Source organism: Catharus ustulatus, chromosome 3 (assembly GCF_009819885.2).
Source record: "Catharus ustulatus isolate bCatUst1 chromosome 3, bCatUst1.pri.v2, whole genome shotgun sequence".
NCBI lineage: Eukaryota > Metazoa > Chordata > Aves > Passeriformes > Turdidae > Catharus > Catharus ustulatus.
The window spans coordinates 80,886,362-80,906,259 of record NC_046223.1 but is presented as its reverse complement, the minus strand read 5'-3'; the positions used below and the strand labels follow the sequence as shown (position 1 = coordinate 80,906,259).

General features: G+C 40.7%; 1 protein-coding gene across 3 annotated transcripts in view; it reads left to right on the top strand.

The window, feature by feature from the left end:
- The window catches only part of LOC116993483 (ankyrin repeat domain-containing protein 6-like), an 88,268-nt gene that overhangs the window by 30,166 nt on the left and 38,204 nt on the right, over positions 1-19,898 (top strand). For 2 of the 3 annotated variants that reach the window (XM_033054106.1, XM_033054103.1), the window contains exon 3: positions 13,428-13,569. The exons of the other annotated variant lie outside the window; for it this stretch is intronic. The gene's annotated coding sequence lies outside the window, so the exon portion shown is untranslated. The remainder of the gene's footprint in view (positions 1-13,427; positions 13,570-19,898) is intronic. 3 annotated transcript variants of the gene reach the window in all.

The window sequence follows — 19,898 nt, the reverse complement described above, 5'->3', positions numbered from 1 at the left end:
CTTACAGATGAGGAGCAAGTGTGTTGGCCTGTCACGTTGTTTAGTCTGTTTAAATTTATTAATGCATAATAATGTAAGAATTTAGCAAGGAATCCCATTCCTTCCCACTTCCTTCTGCACTGAGGCTGCTGCTTGTATTGTTCCCTTTCTTCTTTTCATTCTTTCTCTTTTAATGTTCACCAGAAATGTGGAATAATGGAGTTTTTACACTGCTGCAACAAGTGTAGCACCTGCCATGTGAAATCTCTCCTTTTCTCTTTGAGTGAAAGCTTTAAGCAACACTTCTCCCAGACAGAGATTAAGGCCTTGGAATTCCTGTCTGTGGTGGCCATTTGATTAATACAGGGTCCCTTTATTGTCACCCTGCCTTTCTGCTCTTCCTCATTAGAAATCAGTGACTCTTCCCCAATTCATTCATGACACAGAGAAAAGAATGTCTAATGATACATATAAATAAAGAAAATATATAGCATGCATTCAACTAGTAAAATGAGCTATTTTCCCACATGGGGAGGGGATTAGGCAGGGGGGCATTTGCCTTCTGCAGCTGCTGGTAGAAGCCTCTGACAGATGGCAGTGCAATATATACATACATACATACATACATGCATATATATATATACATGCATGTAGGTGCACACACAAGTAGGAGAACTAAACATAGTTGCTGTTCATAGGTAATTTTGTTCTGTATTTATGTTTCAGTGGAGGGATGTGTTGGCCTGGAGTTGTGGGGGGTTTTGTCTTTGAAGGTTGGAAGTAGTTTTGCTCCTGCAGGCTACTGTTTCTGTTTGCACTTGACAGCACCTTTGCACGGGAGAGGATTTATTTGCTAGGGATTATCCAGGGAGGCACTGCAAGGAGGGGTGTGGGGGTGTGTTTTGGCCACAGCATGGTGCTCTGGGGACATAATCCTGTAAGGAATTGCACAATTTACAGAGATAGAAATGGGTGTGTTGATAGTTCGCTGTAACCCTTTTAGCCCTTATTGCCAAGGTTTTTTCCACGTTTTAGTGATGTAGTCCTTCCAGACACAGACAGGGTGAATGTGTGCATCAGTTCACTTGGGGTTAGAGTTCCACAAGTGCTTTTCCCTGCAGCCTCCCAGCTGAGCAGCTGCAGATTGTGCCAGGGCTGGTATTTGGGGCTTGCTGCAGTTCCCTTCAGCCTGGGTGGGAGTGTGAGCACAAGACCTGTGGTGCAAAGCCAAACCAAAAACAAGCTCTCTTGGACTCATGCTTATCGTGTGCCAGGGCAGTGTGGAGGGACTGCTGATGCAAAGAGAAGTGGGAGTTGCCTGGAGGAGACATCTCAGGTCCAGCTGTTACTAGAGAGGATTTGATGGGGAGCAGAAGCTTTCTTCTACAATGGCAGGATGGTTTTGTACAGTGTTGGTGGTGAGATCGGTGAGGCCAGGGCTTGCCTTAGCCCTGGAACTTGGAGTTGCAGGGTTTGGAGCTGGCTAGAGCCCAGCTATAGGGATACATAAGGTGCCCAGAGCAGGGTTACCAGGCTCAGTGTGATAGGTGATGGAGGGAAAAATCACCTTAAGGTATCTATAAACCATAATGCAGAGTGTAGAAAGTAATGTGAATAAAACCATATCTACATTAATATATTTGGTATATATATAAATGTGTCAAATATAACTATATCTATATATCTATATCTATATCTATATCTATATATATATATATGACATTGGTTAGGAAAGTTTCACTTTGCTCACCTTGTTGGTCTCCATGCTCAACCCTGGTGGTCTTGCACTTTTGTCATTCAAGTATCTGACAGAAGTAAGGATTGAAAAAAAAGCCCCCAGCAACTGTGGTTCAAGATGAGTTAGGGTGAAATGAACATGAATGAGGCAAATGTACTTGGACAAGTGCTTTGTGAGTGGTGTCTCAATGGAAGATGCTTATCTGTCCACTGCTGTGGATGTTCTGCCTTCAAATTATAATGGATCCACTCCAAACCATAAGGTGGCAGTGGCAAAAATGTGCCTTCCTTTATCTTTCAGTTGGTTTTACTTCTGTTTTTAATGTTTCAGCATATTAATGTTTTTATTATCCCAGCACCTCCTTGAGAAGCTTATTCTACTGCTATATGAATTGACCTGGTTGATAACTCAGTTTCAGTATTAATTTTTTTTAATGCATTGTTACCTGGTTACCTGAAACTGTCAACTTTCTTAGGTAGTGGTGCTGCAGACCAAGAACCCAAAACTAAGACCTCATAAAGAAGGTATTTCCACAAGCACCTGTTCACTTTGTTTATGAAGGTATATCTCCAGCATAGGAGCTTCATTCTTGCAGCTCTGGTAAATGAGCTGTGACACACTCTTACTGCTGCTGCTGCAAGTAATCAGATGGAGGTTACTTTCCTATACATTTAAATCGCAGGGAAGGAGTAGACTCTGATTTATTTTGATTGCTTTTTCCCCTTGATATTTGAATACCGCAGTATGTAATATGAGCAGTTATACACAAATTTTTTTTTTCTCTCCTTATGATACCATAAATCAAGAGAGAGTTTTGAAAAAGCTGAATTGCTTTTACTGACTTTGCTTTTTCCCCTGAAAAGCCCAGGAGCTTAGATCTGAATGCTTCCCGTGAACATATTGTTCTATTTATGTTGAATAAAACTATAGATTTTTATGTTGGATAATGTATCTCTGAGGCAAATATCATTACCCGAATGTAAGAGACATTTTGAGTCCGCCCTCTTTGTTTGTGTTTTCATTCCAAGATCAGTGCTAGAAAAATAGTTATAAAACTACTCATCAGAGGTTTCAATAAATATTTTTCTGTAGTTGCAGAGTGATTAAGATGTAATAACGTGTTTGAGATATGTCTGAGGAATAAAGAACTTAATAACCCAGCACTATACTAACTGTTACAGAACAGTTGTGGGTTTCTTCTCCTTACCAAAGAGTGATAAATTAGTTTGTTTCACTGTGCAAACTCCATCCTTTTTCTTAGGTTCACCTTCTTTTAAATTGACAAGAATGGGAAAAAAAAATGACAAAAATAGGTATAATTGCTTGAAATTCTTCATTAAGCGTGCATGAATATAAATTGGGGACACAGGGGTTAGTTTGGAAAAACATAACATAAATTTACTCTGTAATCTGTTTGTAACAGGCTCAAATGATACCAGTTTAAAAAGTGTGAAGGAACTGAGGCAGCAGTGGAAGCCCTTGCTCACTTGCCAGCTTGCGCATGCAGGCGTGTACGGCTGCTTGCTTGTTTTTCAGACAATTGTGCCAGCGCTGTAGCAGCTCTTGTTTGGCACAGCACCACTTGAGTGCACTCAGACTGGGCTGCTTGTTTCATCCCGGCATCTGGTGAGATTAAGTATTAGTGCTGCTGTTTAATGAAGAGTGTGCGGATGTGCATGAGTATTTGGGATTGTTTTTGTTTCCTCTGGTTTGCAGCCGACAAAGCCGTAGGGATGAACAAAGCCTTCCAGACTGCCTACTATATAGATTAATTTACAGCTGCCAGTTTATATTAGTTGTTCTATTTATTCTGCTTCGGTGCTTTTTTGAGGAAAGGAGTATTTCTTAGTCAATTGTCTGGCAAAGAGAAAGGAATTCAAGAAATGTGAAGCAAACAAATTTGCGGTAATTAGACAAGCTTTTGGCAGATGAACTGTTTGCTCCCTTTTCTTATGATATTATGTTACACGGAAGGAGTGAAGTTTGAAAACAGAATTTAAGTTGACGTCTGAACTTTGTCTTTACTCTCCTTTTCTCTGTGTTGGGGATGCTGAAGTTTGATGAATACCAGCTGTAACCACGTCTCATGTCTGCCTACTTAGAACTGTAGCCCTACAGGAGGTTTTGACAGGCAGAGCAGCGTTTGTCTCTTGTCTCTGCAGCTTTTATGATGATGTAGATTTATCAGGAACCTCTAATGCTCTTTATTTTTGTTTCCTCGTAACTTTCCTTCTCTCTGTCTGTGCACCGAGTCCTGTTGCTGTGTGTTGACCACCTGATGCAGCCAGGTACTACTGGCTCTTTCTGCTGGAGATGTCCAAAGCTGTGCACAACCCTGCACACCCTGATGCACACAATTCTGTGCATCAGTTGGTTATCACTGAGGGCATGAAAGAAACAGCTGAGAGTTTATCCAAGAGCCTTATGGAAATCTCTGAATATTGATAATACAGACTGACTGCTGTCTGGTCTAAAATGATTGCTTTGGAGGACTCAAATAGTTCAGAAGGGGATTAGTTGGTTTACTTAGAGCAGGATCAGGCACACTGGGGCATGTGCTCTTCTTCCCCACCCTCAGTGGAGCCAGTAATTTGTTGCCCAAATTACAGAGCATAAGATCACACTGGGCTAAATATAATCTTGAGTGATCCTGCACAGAGGGTTTCTTCTCCTGCTTCCCTCTGTGGGGTTGCAGGGTGGGGAATAATGCACTGGGGGCCTCTTTGGAAATCGGGTGGAGGCTAGGAAGACAAGAGACACCCCAGGTGCTAAGAAGAGACCTTTCAGGTACAGGAGCCACTGATCTCGGGATCCCACAGCATCTGGGGAGCCCATTCTCCACTGAACCATCAGCACTGAGGGAAGGCAAGGAAGTGAAGTTTCTGAAATTCACTCGTAAACCTTGGCAAGTACAATTACAGTATATTGTCTACTTGGGTGAAAGTGTCTAATGAGACATCTATCATTCAGAGAGAGTTACAGAGGCATATGTACACTTATTTATATTTATATATTATTTTTCCCTCCTGCTGAGAAGGTGGTTTTGCTCCATAGTAGGTGATTAGTAGCAGGCATGACACCAGTGTGTGATCATTGCTTTCTTCTTTCTTGATTGGACTTTGGCTTTGGAGCTTGCAGGTGTCTGTGATGATGGTGCAGGTGTTTGCTGTGAAATGTGCAGCTTAATTTGAGTAATGCTTTCTACTCCTCTTTTGATCTTTATCCTTTTCAAGGTCTTTTAATTGATTTGGAAATGCCCTTTAATGAATGTTGTTCTTTTAACTGTTTTGTATCAGATGTTTCGAGTGTATGTGTGCTCCATTAATATGAATTTTATTTGCTGACTGTGTCAAAAGTTACTTGATATGTCCTATGTGAAAGATTTCAAAATCTTATTAGCTAATCATGTTGCTTTTAAGATTGTGTAAGAAAGTGGAGCTGGTACTCGATTTCTTCAAAGTATGCTTTGACAGAGAGTGGGTACTTAGAGTTAAAAATAAAAAAACCCAAACTTCTAAATGCACCAAACCCCAAAACAATTGGTGAATTATCAGAAAGAAAAATGTTATATGTGGGGCTTTTAAAATTGTAGCCAGTCTTTAAAGTGGTTTGGAATAATTAATAAAACTATTTTAAACCCACTATTTTTCACCACTGTAATTGAAGTAAGATTCCCTCTAAAAGCAGTTCTGCACAATATTGGGAAGTAGTGTTCTTACTGTATGAAAAATACACCAAACAATTAATGTTTTCTAATACTTTCCTTTGTACTGAATAGACATTTTTGGAAATATAGAATCTATTTGGTTAAAAAGTAGAACTGTCAGATTTTACAGTAAAGTTTATATTTTGTTGCAAAAGATCATGTCTTTATTACCAGAGATGCCAAGCTTTCACATTTTTAAAATCCCATGTAAAATTAGTTCTTAAAATTAAAATTAAAGTTCCTCTCAATGCCTCACTTACATGCCAATTAAATCTGCTCTTAAGGAATCTTCTTCTTGGACATAAAATCCCAGGGCAGGTTGGGTCATCTTCAGACGACGTGAGTTTGAGTGGAATGTATTTTTTTCTGTTGCAGTTGTGGGAGGTTTTATTCCTGGGTTGAAATGGCAAAACATCAGCCCAGCCATGTGTCTATTTAGCTGCTGGTAGGGATTAGATGTACAGAATTATTTGCTCTACGGCTGGGGTTTATTTACAAGTACACTGCTTTGCTTTGGTCACATCCAGTTCTTCTGCCATGGACTACAGCTGGTGACAGCCTGGGTAGCTGTTGCCTGCTGCACTTCTCTCTCTTAATGAGATGAGAGTCCAGATATGAGATACCCTAATGAATTACTTTCAGGCAGTATTTTCCTTCTTGTTTTTCATACAAACAAGATGACCAATCAAATGGTTTTTACCTTAATTTGTGAAAAATATATGGACATTTAAATTGCTTTTCTATTAAATCACTGGTTTCAGAAATTCCATATGGTTCTCTTTTGTCAAGGAAATTTTTATTTATTATTTTGTCTGATACTCATTTTTTTATGTTACTTCTGAATAAAGAATCAGATTTCTTCATTACTACATGCCATACAGGAATCCTGAGTAGATGGGACAGAACTAGAGTATATCTCAGTACTTGGCTTCTTCCATGTAGTTTGTGCTACTTTGGTAAGCCTCTAAAATCGTTGCACTTCTTTTGATTGTTATCAGAAATCAAAAAGTCTGACAAAACTGCAGAGATACTTGTTTTTTTCCTTTCTCTTTCATTCTGCAAAAACATTTATCTGTTATGCTCTGTTACACCATCTAAGTCAGCAGAGGCTTCATCCTTGTCTGTGTTTGAAAGTGAAATTGCCCTCCTGTACAGGCAAGCAGGGAACATGAATCAGTTATCTTTGTTAAGCTTCCTCAAACATTTAGTAAGAGTTTTAGAGTAAAACCTTCGACAAATGTTGCAGTTGAAGACCTTCACATCAAATAGTGGTATGGGTTTCCTGGTTTTCTTTCATGTGCACAAGTGACTTAACAAAAATAATGGCTGTTGACTGTATTATAGTAATATATATTCAGAAACTCCTGACCTTTTTTTTTTTTTTGTTTGCTTTCTTCTACTGTTTCTATTGGAGTTTACTCTTAAGAGCACAAACAAAACAGAAAGTATTTGGAGTATTTTTAGGATTTTTTTGCAGATAATCCAGTTCGTAGCTGTCCAGTTGCGTTTGCTGATTTTGAGCATTTTGCCCTTTTAATTTGTGCCACAGATGGGAAGCAGGCAGTGTGCTGAGCAGGTATGTAGTTGCCAACACAGCGGATGTGCCTTCAGACAGACCTACCTTGCCTGTCCAGATGTATCTGTGCATCTGCTCAGAGCTGGAATCTTATGGAAAGACTGGAAATGGTCAGTAGTGGCAGTACAGTGGGAACCACCACTGGGGCTGAATCCCATATTTAGGTTTCAGTGTCGAAAACTGAAATGGGACTAATCTAGTGTCCTGATATACATACACAAAAAGTATGCTTTTTAGCTTAAATTAGGTGAGGAAAATAGCTCTTGTATTTTCTACTATATTTTAAACATGTTGATTTGGAATTAATGTGAGAAAGGTCATTTTGCCAAGCCTTTCAGGTGTTAGTTGAAACATCAGGCTACTCAAATTTGGACATTTGGATCTTAAACCAACCTGTTTGCCTGGGACTCTGTTTTAGTGAATGGAAAGAGACATGTTTTCCTCCAAAGGGATGTTTAGAATCTCCAAATTAAATGTCAGTGTGGACCGCCTTCTGTTTCTACCTCCATAAGCACGCTCTGCAGTCATTGAAGTGATCTGGGCTACCTGTGGATATGTATCCCCAATCCCTTGTTTTTCCTGAACGGTGGTGGTGAGGGAGCAAGTTGGGGGAGTGTGGCCGTCAGATTGTTCTAGAGGAAAAATCTAACAGCTTGTTCATTTATTTGAATTAATTCTTACACATGGTGGTCCTAAAACTCCCCATCTTTATAGAAGGCTGAGTAAGTGACATTTCATAGGCTGTCCATTCTGTTATCTAAAGAGCTCTTCTGTTTTCATGTGGAGGCCCCTCATTCCCACGGTCATAGTGCTCCAGAGCCCTTTGTTCATTTTTGCCTCTCTTTTTGCCCCCTTTGGATGGAGGGGCATAAATCTCTTTGAAACACCCAGCTAAAATGTCAGGGTACTTAATGAAACAGTGACACAGCTACTTGAGCTTATCATGAAACTTTTAAACGGAGAACAGATAAACAACCAGTAAGTTCATAAATATAAATGTTTGTTTTCCTGCAAGAATCATAATGATTCTCTAGTGCCTGTGCCTTGCAGCCTGTCACAGTATCTGGTTTTAATGTGTGCCCTACAGTGGCTTTACAAGTACCTGAGTTGTCCTTCCTTTGGCATCCCAAACTTTAAATGGACTAAGTTCTATCTGCTTAAACTTTCTCCTCTACTGTTTCTCCCCTTTCTCATTTGATTTTCTTCTGAAAAGCAGTAAAGAAGCTACCAAAAGAGAGGGAAGTAAGATATGATGGAGAAATGCCATAGTTCAGTTGAACTCATACTTGAATTAAGAATTGTTCCTTTTACAATTAATATTTTGGAGCTGTATTGCAGGGTGGAAATCTCTGTTTGCCTCAAAAAACCTACATGGATTTTATAACAAACATTAAACCTAGCAGAAAGAATTCTTCAGCATGCTGTGTTATAGATTGAAATCCACAGACTAAATATTCCAAGATCCAAAAAAGTAGCCTAGAGATTTAAAGCCTTTTGTAAATATGAACAATAACAAACCTTGTAGCTCTCTGTGTATCAGGAGTTGGAGTGAAATTATCAAAGTTAACAGCAAATTCCCTGTGATATAATAGGGTCAAGGATCATACTTATTTTCTACTTAAAGTTTTGCATGTATAAGGTTGGATATAGTCAAGGTGGCACCAGGAATGGCTTTGCTGCTTTAATGAGAGCAAAATGAATGGTGATTAAAAGGTGCTGGGAATCCCGTAGCCTCAGATGGGAACTAAGGGCTATAATGCAGTTCAGAAGACAGTCTAGAAACAATTTTTAGCTCTTTCTCTAAGAAGACAGAAGCCTTGACATAGAAAGATATTTTCTGTAAAGGATGACCCGGTTGTTGTTACATATGGGGTAGAGGTGTGTGAAAATTAGAGGTTATGTCCCTTTGTGGTCAGAGGAGAGGGCAAGAAAAAAGCTGGGATTCTTCTGTGCCTGCATTATAGTTTTTTTACCTTTCTCCATCCATGGTAGAAGGAATTTTAACTAACCTAAAAGATTTAAGTTTTCCAGCAAAGTGTGTCCAGCTTGGTGACTATTACAAAGCTTTGTGAGGAACTTGTGTGTTCAGTCCTCAGTCTCCTGTAAGAGAAAGAAGTGGAGGAAATGACTAATGTATTGCCTGTAAATAGTGTAATAATGAGTGGGAGACACAGGGAATTGCAGAGAATTTGTCTGAAGTCTCCAGGGTTTTCTTTCCCTTCCCCCTTGCACCTGGGTGGATCAATAGAAAGGGAAAGCAGTTGTCTAATGGCCTTTTTTTGCCCATCACTGTGTGCTGTTAGTTTGACACATGCAATTTACTTGGAAAAGCTTAAGTAGCCTTAATAACAGAAAGTCCCAGCAGAGCTGACACTAATGGTCTCCCCCGTTGTCAGTCTCAACAGAGAGATTAAGAACTGAATGAACAAAGAGACCCAATTACCACCTCCCCCCTCTGGATGCTGCCGCATGAAAACAGGTATGAGCTATGACAGTGCCTCTTTGGACAGACTCTGTCTCTCTGCCATGCTCTGGTGTGAGAGGGGTTTTTACTGTGCTCTCAATTTATTGCCATTACTGAGGGCTGCTGCAACATCAACCAGTCCAGGTTTTTTGCACTAATAGTGGAGTCAAGTAATCTTGAAAGAAATTTAGTATATCATGCCCTGATAATGCACATTATTGAAGACTCTTCAGACACTCACTGTCCAATACACTGTGCTAAACCTAGTCCAGCTAAGTCTACCATTTTTTCTACTCAGTTTTGCACTGAGTAGAATCGTCTTTTCTTAGAATTATAGCAAATCTTTTTTTCTTGGCTCAAGCTCTCAGGGAGGTGTCAGAATGCAGCTCTGCAGGGTGTGCAGAGACAAACATGTCCCCACTGAGGCTGGACTTGCAGAAAGGTCTCAAAGAAAAGAGAATATCTGTTTCTGCTTCCATCCAGAGCTTGAAGCGACTTGGTTAGTAACAAAATATGAGCACCATCTGTGAATGGCTACACACTACCATTTATGAGTGCTGTTCCTCAAATATATTATAAAGCACAGTGCTAGCTCTCTTTTGCCTCCCTTCACTAGGACAGGTTTGTACAATCAGTCCCATATTCAGTTTAAAAAAATTGCTGCTGTGTATGCTATAATTTTGTGTCTGTTTTTTATGGCTAATGTGTGGAAGGCTTTAATTGCAACTCATTGCTCAGTAAGACTGGCCTTTTTTCAGAATTTTTTCTCTTCTTCTGTATCTCTAGCATGGCAGACCAAAGATTTCTCACCATTAGGAAATAAAACAAATGTGTTTCAAGAGGACTCTAGGTGGGCTTTACCCTCATAAGGTGTGATCAATGATGATTGATTGATTGTGATAAATATGTACCCCCACCTTATTCAATGTCAGTATTGAGGAAACACACCATCTGTCAGTGAACAGCTGATTTTCAAAGATCCTGTCCTGTTGACTAACTGTTAAACAAAACCTGGATTTAGAAGATTAAAACCTAAATAATAATTACAGCATCAGTATCAACTTTGTCCAGCCTTGTCAGCCTTTGCTTTATAACTCACTGTATTTTCCAACATCACTTAAAATACTTTGCTAGGTACACCACGTGAATGGTGGAATTCGACATATTTATATTTTAAATGTAGTGAAATAGTTACTTTGCATTTTATTAATTGAATGTAAGTATATGAACATTTAATTGATTTATATGAACATATGCAGTTGATGGTTCTATAGAGAAACAATTGCTCTTGTACAATATAATAACTAATATTTATGCTGCCAAAATATATTTAATATGCATGAAAAACAATGGGTTCGTACAGCTTTGTGTGTTTTTCTGTGTGCATAACAGTGTACAAAGGAATACTGCACATCAAATGAATGCAATATTTAATCTAAAGTGAAATGCTTAACACTCAGCAGTTCAAAGATGAGGACAGCTTTATTAGTGTTTTAGAGTCATGCTTTCTTAAACTCGAATTCTTGTCTTACTGGGGATAATTAAAGTTCTGTTGTTGATCTTCAGCAATTAAATTGGCTGTGTTATATATCACAGTTACAGTGTTGCTTTTTAAAGTGATTTGTGCATACATCAAAAATGAGGGGGGAGTTTAATAATCTTTATTAACAAAGACTTGCATGACTGATACAAAAGAGAGAAGTACATTAACTGTCTATTCTCACCTAAAGAAAATTTGAAATACCTCATTTGAAATACCTCCTCCTAAATGGACTGGAGTGCATTTTGAAAAATACCTGTGTATTTCTTAAATCATGTGCACTAAGCAAATATGACAGTTTATAAATAAGTTTATAAATAAGCCCCAGTGAGGTTTTTGACAGCATGGGCTTGTTCCTGGGAGATTCTCTTTTTTCTCTCTCCAGCTCTCTCTCAGTGTAGGAGCTCAGGAATTGTTTTGAAAAGAATACTGGCAAAAGAAGCTTTTTCATTGCTTGTACTTTCTTCCCCTTTCTTACAAGCCTTTCATTCTCCACCAAAGGCAGAAGTTCTTTGCCTGCCCTCCTTGCTAACCCCTCCACTTGCCTGATGATTATGTACGATCTCAGACCATTTCAATGCTTTATCTCTTCTCTTAGTATCCACCCTCTCATCTCATTCCTCTGGTTTCACAAGCAGCATAAGCTCATCTGAACTTCTTCCAGCATGAAAAAAGACCAGACCATCACCAGTTGTATTTGCTCTTCTAGATACCTTCTGCAATTCTCTTCTCCCCCTTATTGCTCAGTGTGCTGTCAGTAATTGCTGGTGGTTGGTGGTACAGTGACTTTTCCAGTCCAGCTTTGCAGGTTTCATTCTGGGCAGTATCTTTTCTGACCTCATCCTCATCAGAGGTTACAATGTGCACTTCTTCCTCAGCCTCACATCAGCTGTCATCTGTCTGCAGTTCCTGATGTCCTTGAAATCCTGCCCATGCTTTTGCTCTCTGATCTCATGCAAGATTTTGGGTAGCATGCCTGGGCTCTTAAACTCTTCATGGCGCTGCTGGATCCCTCCTGCACTGTCTGCCACTTTGTCCAATTGCCGCTGCTTGATTTTTCTCACAAATACGGAACAGGGATCTGTTTCCCCTTTTGGACCCTTTTCTTTGAACCGAGTTTCAAACTGTGAGTAGTCTTTAACAAGTAATGTGTAAATCAGCAGCATTTTATGTTAATTTCATACTGGAGATACTATTTGCCAGGTAGACTATTTGTATTGATATGGAGTTACTTCTGTTAGTATGCAGTGAAATCACACTAGCTGTGTTCCTGATGAACCTGTGAGGTGAACAGAATGATGCAGCTAATCAAATTATCTTGAATTAGGCTTAATTACATTTCTGCAAGAATGTTTATGGTTTGTTTGTGGTTTTGCTGGGTTTTTTTGTTTTTTTTTTTAAAGAACCTTCTATTTTTCTAGTTCCTACATGAAATTGTGACAGCACATAACCTATGGGACTTGTACCACGTCCAAGACATTTTAGGAACCTGTTTTCAGAGTACACAATTTATTCCTAAACAGAAGTAGCATATAAGTCCATCCAAACTATAAGAAGGGATAAGCTCTGGAGATGTCTCTCCAAGTTCCATTTCTTGATTCTCACTTTAGGCTATGTCTTTTTGCACATCATCTTGAATGTGACTGTAGTTTAAATACAGTTTTGGGGTTTTTTTTCTTCTTTATATTTCAGTTGGTATTTCCAATTAAAATGAAACAAGGTGTATTCACAAGATAGTGGCATTGTCATTGACAACATAGTCAGCAAAACAGTACCAAAAGGTCAAGTCACAGGCATAACTAGTGCTTAGTTTTCCAGTGCCTTTATGTATTATCAGGAGGTTTTTGTACTTAAACACATCTGCTCATCCAAATGTATTAGGAAAAGGGATAGCAGCTAAATTATGTGGTGATTTTAATTAGTAGGAAAGAGGGATGGTAAGGTCTTCCAACAGCATTTTCTAATTGAAGTCACTGAACTGGCATTTCAGCAATGATTTCTGCTTCAGAGATCAAGAGAGATTATTTATCCCTAGCAGTTTTCAGCTCTCAAAAGTTCATGCAGGCCAAGTGACTTCCATCATTCGTGAGCACTGTTGTGAACTTGTCCCTTTCCTGATTTTATTGATTTGTCACGTGATTGCTGGGAAGAAATGAAGGTCTCTGTTGCATTTTCCTCATCCTTACAAAGCAGTGGGAGCTGCAGTTTTATTTCCCGAGGTCAGTTAGTGGGAGCCAAACTGGAGAGCTGTGGTTGGAACTTGTTTATAATGGGAAGTGGGTGTATAAACCTCAAGAGGAAACGCCTGGGTTTGCCCAGGTGTATGCAGGCAGCTGAGTGCTGCAGAAAACACTGGTATTAAATTTCTGTGTTTCTCAGTCTGCTCAGTGATGCTCCATTTCTGATGTGTTTCTCCTCACCCAGGAGCAGTGCACAGAGACCTGCTGTTGTTGTCAACACTGGGAAAAACTGAAGCTGGCATCCCCATAGTCCTTCTCCAGAGGTTGCCTTGCAAGACACAGCTAAAAATGTTCATCGGGAAAAACTGAACCTTAGATCCTTAAGAGTGAGTAAAGAAAACAAATGTAACCTTTCAGAATCTTGGTCTAAAATGTATAAAAATAATGGCATGGATTAAGATTTTAATAATGCCATGGATTTGCATTTTAGAAATGCATTCCAGTTCCTGGGTAACTAGGGATTGTGAAGAGCTTGGACTGAACCTGTGGCACTGGGTTATGATATTTACATCACACTGCTGTGTTTTTTGGGGTGTATAGTTCCTTGCCTTCTCTGCTGTCCTTGTACACCTCTGTTGAGGTGCATTTTTAAGGACCAGTGGCTCGAGGGATGTCAAACATGCCATTGAAATGGGATTTCCCTAAGCAGGAGTCTGGCTTAGGTAGCTTGAATTCTTTAAGACAAAGTCACAGACTGTCCCCTTAGGAATCCCCTTCCTCTGAACAAGGAGGGGCTTTCCATGCACTAAGTGTTTAATTTTTCTGGTAAACAAGGCACTCTCAGTGCTGGAGTACTTGCTGGTTTTGTGGGATCACTGACTAGGGCTTGAAAAATTAGACCCCAGAGTGTGATGTGTTTTCTGAGGTCCATGCAGAAGACAAGTCATTACTCAGATTTGCTGATACTTTCTGCACTGGTTCATTTTTGCATTTCTTTTCCAATCTGAGTGTTTTCCCCTGGTAAGTTAGAGTGTTTGCTTCAGATGGTTACTCCAGCTCTTTTGTCCAACTGTACTCAGCTTCCATAATGGACACCTCTGATTTGAGAGGTGAGTGAGTTATTCAAGAGCTATTAACTGTCAGTGTCCAAGGAGAGTCCTTTCCCTCGTAAAGCATCCCTCATTATCATGCTATCACCAGTGCACTTTCTGATCTCACCAGAGATTTTTCCATTGAGATAATCCCTGCACAGCTGTCTACTGTCACTCTTGCAAGTCAACATAAAAGCAAGATCAGCCGTGCCATTAGCATGAAGATATCTTCAAGTTAATAGCACAATACAGTAAAGCAACAAAAAACATAATCTGATGTGATGCATACAGCTCATAGAAACACCAAAACGCCTTATTTTTTTTAATTTTATTTTTAAAGTTATTTTTATCCCCCTGACTTGTTTTTCCTCAAAGATTTGACTTATTTAGGTACTGTGTATTGTGGGATGCTGCTAATGAAAGTTCATAATTGCTTTATTCCTGAGGGGACTGTGGCATGTTGTAAGACAGGATGTAACGATTCTTTAATGCAGTATAAAAGGGTTTCCAGGTAGATATGTTCTCTGCTGCTGCCTGAAATGTTTGTGAATTTTGCTTCTGCAAGTTATTACTACTTCTGCCCCTCCTCCTTGTGTCACTACAGAGAAATGAGTGTTAAAACAGGACCACTGGGCTTGTCACTCTCAATTGTGTTCTTGGTGCCCGCAGCTTATGAAAAATAGAAACAGCATTTAACCCTCAATTCATAAATGGGGTGGTGGGACAGAAGGGACCTCTAAGCAGTGTGGGAGGGTGGAATAGGGAGGCAATGCAGGAACTTCAAAAGGAGAGGAAATCCACGGGGATTTAGCTTCACTAGCTCCAAAATCAAGAGGATTAAACTCTGCTGAGTTGAGTGCCAAACACTACACTGTAAGAATGGATCTCTGATTCCTACAAGGCAGAGAATTACTGTTTAAGCTGCAGAAATAAGTCTGAGAACTTGGCGCGTGCTGGGAAGTGAATTTGATCTGTCCGATGCAGTTGCAAGAAAGGCAAAGCCTATCTCCAGGGTTCTGAGATGCAGAAATTGGTCTGTAGAGGAGATCAGAGGGAATTATTAACTGTGTGGTTGTCATGACCTGAAGGGTTAACTGGCCTACAGGAATAAGAAGATTTTGACCATGGAGGATTTTAGGGATTCTGTAATACAGAAGTGGTCCCAGGGGAATACCAGAACAGTAACAAGCTGTAACACCATCAATGATGAGCCTTGTCACAAAGCTGGAAGTCAGCCAGACATCCCTAATGAGGGCTGAAGAGTTTGTCTGGAAGATCTTGTGGAAAGTTCATGAGGGGTGCTCAGTCTGTGTTGGAAAACCTCAAGCAGTGCAGGAAATAACCAGCGGATAAAGCTCCAGTTTGGGTAAAAAGTCCTTTCTATGGCACAGAGACATTAGAGGACGTACAACACACTCCCTCAGCAGCCAAGAGGTGCTATTGATTTCTGGTTTTCAGCTGGGAGAACCAGTAGATTATGATGATGATTTCTCACCTCTCAGACCACTGTTTTCCTGTTCTTGCAGTTAGAACAGCCAGTGGCAGTTGTTGAACCTTATTTTTCCAGGATATTTTTCCCCTTTTCCACCTTTCCCACTTCTTTCACCTTTTCAGATGATAAATTCCTTGGTATTGTGTGCCTCTGGTTTCTGGACACCCAGCTGCCCTTGAACAATGCTGACTGAACTTCTCAAACATACTGCTGGTTCCCAGGCTCACAGTCCAGCAGGCATTTCCTCTTTCAGCACATATATTGTGCTCAGTATTTCTCTCCTTGCAACCAGGTTGCGCTTTAGGGCTGCTCGCATCAAGAGCCCCTGCAAATATTCTGCGTAGTTTTGAGTACTAAGCCTCAAAAAAACTACGTCAGGGGATGAATGAGCAGAGAGCTGGAATAAGTTATCTAGAGGGGAGTGGCAATAAACTCTAGTGTTTTATCTAGACAAGAAAGCAGTGAAGGAAATGGAAGAAGGGAAGGGGACAGGGATCCTCTGGAGTGATCTTCCATGCTTCATTATGTTTGTCAATAGAGTAGACAAATATTAGGTATATAATTTTGATAAACCAGCTTATTTTGTGAGGCAGAGAGTGTTGTAAATTGTCTGGGGTACAGTATTGACAGTACTGAAATTTCTGTTCATTGCATCAGTTTCTGTGCCTTTACATGCCTTCACATGGTAGTTCGGTCAAGATGCTCAGACTGCTGACAAATGTATTCTTTGATATGTGTTGGAATAGTTTTGTCATTTGTGAACATCTTTGCAGTAGAATTGGAGTAGAGACCTGTGAGTGTCATGTAGGATTCTGCATAGCCAGGAAACAGCAGTTTTGGTAGCTGACTTGACTTGGCTACCAAAACAGAATTGAGCCTATGGTCTCAAGAGGAAAAGCTCTGTCACCTTCAGCTGCTGCTGTGTAACCCAACACACGTGCAGCATGGAGGCTTTGTGCACTGCATCAGATTCTTTGCTGTCTTTGGCCCAAACTCACACATGGGATAATATAAAGTCCCTAAACCTACACTTTTCTCTCCTTATTAGGATCTTCTCAGAGATGATTTAAAGTTATTCCCTATTTTTTTCAGATCTTTTCCAATGTCTGCTGAGGTCAGAGAGAGCCCTCTGGCTTACTCAGCAGGTCTTTCCTGGGGTCTTTCCTAAAGCAGTTCCCTGTCTCAATCAGATGCAGCTAATTTATCTCATTATTAATGTTTTTTTCTTGGAAGTTAGAGCCAGTTTCTCAACAGCAGCACTGGGGGATCAGTGCATGGGTTTAGGAAATGGGAATTACTGTCCTAACTGTGCTGACTGATGAGGTGGTTCCATGCAAAAAGATATGACCTCCATGTCTGCTTCCCTGCTGTGTTCAGTTTCTCTCCCTTGCCCATTTTTCAGGGTGTGCCAAGTCCCTGGATATTTGTGCTTCCTCTTGCTGTTACAATACCCTGTGGTGGGAGGCAACCAAAAAAATCATGATCTCTTGATGGTAATGGTGTGCATCATAGCAGGTGCACACACCTCTCTGGGGGTTACAGTGGACATACTCAGCACTTCCACCCATGCTTCTCTGAATACATCTTTCTTACACCCTGGCCACTCCATCCCTAAGATTTCATCCACTGACTTTCAGCTTGAGCCTTGTTAAGCTTTTAATTGACACACCGCCTGCCAGGCTCTTGCTCTCGTGCCAAAAGCCTAGCAACATTGAGGAATATTGTGCCAATATCCAAACATCTTGTGTACTCATGTCTCCATGATTCAGTGCTGAGTTGGGTGGCACTGGTCCCCCTACCTCACCACATCTCCCACTGCTCTCCCAAGACATCATCTGTGAGGGCACAGGAGGGGCTGTGTCATCGCTGCTGGCAACTTCTAAGTCATGTTTTTCTTGAAGAGGAAGAACATCTCCAGTGCTCTTTTGCCAGCTGAAAAATATTTTGAAGCTGGTAAATGTGTTCTTTTCTTATCTGCTCTGCCAGCCAGAGCATTTCCTGATCACTGCCTGGCTGCACATCTTTAATAGTGTGTATAAAATATAGGATCTAGCTCAAATAGGAGTTCGTGCCTTGGTGCTGGTTGGCATTAGATTATTGTAGTGGTGTTCTCTGGCCTTGAAAAAAAATCTGTAAGTATAGGAATCAGTTTTTGCTTGAAATTTTCTGGAGTATCTTTTCCAGTATTAACCTGAGTTACTGTTATATGCTCTCTGGGAGGGTGTGGGGCTGTTTGTGCTATCAGGGAAGAGGGTTCATGTCATACATGGACAGGAGGAGACCTCTGCACCAGCACTCTGACATGGCAGCAGCAGGGTCCCCAGATTGAATTACTGTCCATGCTAAAGATAACCTGAGCCCTCGCAGCAGAGGACAAAGGATAAGAAAGGGAAGAACAGCAGAGAAGGAGAGGGAGTTGGTTGTGGAAAGGGTTATGGTGCCTTCTGCTCACAGTGAGATCCTGCAGTCATTTTAATTGGTTCCTGCACAGAAGGTGATGGTGAGGGACAGTTCTCCCACCCAGAAGCCCCACTGTTTGTGAGGGTAACATAAACCCCCACTCTCCCATGAGCACAACCATGCGTCTGTTTTGTTCCCAAGGTTAGGCTCCAGCACTTCTATTAAACAGCAGTCAGCTGGAAAGATTTCCTAACTGGTTTTATGCAAATGGGAGCAGATATGTCATGCATGTGTGTTTGCACACTGGTACTGTCCTCATCAAACAATAGATATTGTTTTGTCATGTAAATAGCACTCAACTGACAGGGCTTGCTGGGCATTGAGCTTGCTTGTACTGAGTGATTTTGACGTGTGTGTATGCAGGTGTTGAAAGAGTGGGGAGTAACAAAGCTGTGAAACTTCAATAAGCCAAATAAACCCCCCAAATCATGTTATATGGAAAGTGGTATGTATATAACTTGTGTGTTGCATAAGGGAGGTCAGGGCTACATGGCAGAGAGAGAAGTAAGAGGGGAAGAAAAACAATTGTTTTCGTACAAGATTAGTTATGTCTAAGCAATGACTTGAAACTGTCTCTGATCTTTATCACTGATGTCCATGTGTCTGTGCCTCTCTCCAAGAGCATTGTGTCTGGCAGGTGCAACTCTAGAGGTTGGTTTTGATGGTACCAAGGCATTGCCTGAGAGCTGCCAGGCAGCTGAGGATTTACACAGCCAGCAGTGGAGGCCAGGCAGCAGAGATGGACAGGACAGAGCAGCTGGGGAAGCTGCAGTTGCTGTCCCCCTGTGCTGGCTGTGGTCCGGCTGCGGGTCCGGCTGCAGGCGGCCACCTGCAGCGGAACAGTGACATCAATCAGTCTGCTCTGGTTGTGCTGGCAAGCCTGATGAGCAACTGTCATGTAGATGCTCCCTGGGAGGCTGCTAAATAGTCATTGTTGAAGTAATTAATAACAACAAGTGGGGGGGGGGGGGGGCGGGAAAAGGAGTCTCAGAAAATGTTTTCAGATGTTCCAGACAGTGGTGATACTTAGGGTGTTGGATATGCAACTGTCCATATGAAAACTGAATGCTTGTACTTGCCACAATAAAATGAATAATGAGAACAGTACCCCCCCATCCCAGACCAACATATAATCTACGAAAAGTCTATGTAGATGTCCAGTTCAAAATGTTGGTTGGTATAAAACCTAACTCAAAAAATAGTATCAATGATGTTGTAAAGGAAAGAAGTGTGAATCAAAAGGACATTGTTCTCGACCTGGTGGGGGGCTTTACTGTTTCCCAGATAAAGCTGCTGCTGGCTTTCACAATTACACCTTTGACTGATTTTTAACTGTCTTTTGGGGCAGGAAGGGGTGAGAGGCAATGTCCTCCCTTTAGCAAAATATATTTTTCCTGAGTAGTTTATATTAGATCCATGGTGGAACTAAAGAAAAATCACTGAAAGGGAAGTAGTGCTGCATGTCTTAGACAAAGCCTTTTAAAGTCAACTGAGAGAAATGGCAGATATATCAGCATCCTGGAGTAAATGATAAATGAGTTCCAAGAAACCCACTCTTTCTAATGCAATAATCCACTCTGCTGAATAATGTTGTTATTCTAAAGTGAATACAATCTTACTGTTTGCGTCATATTTTATGTATGACAAACTGCTTTGCAAAGAGGCTGGATGA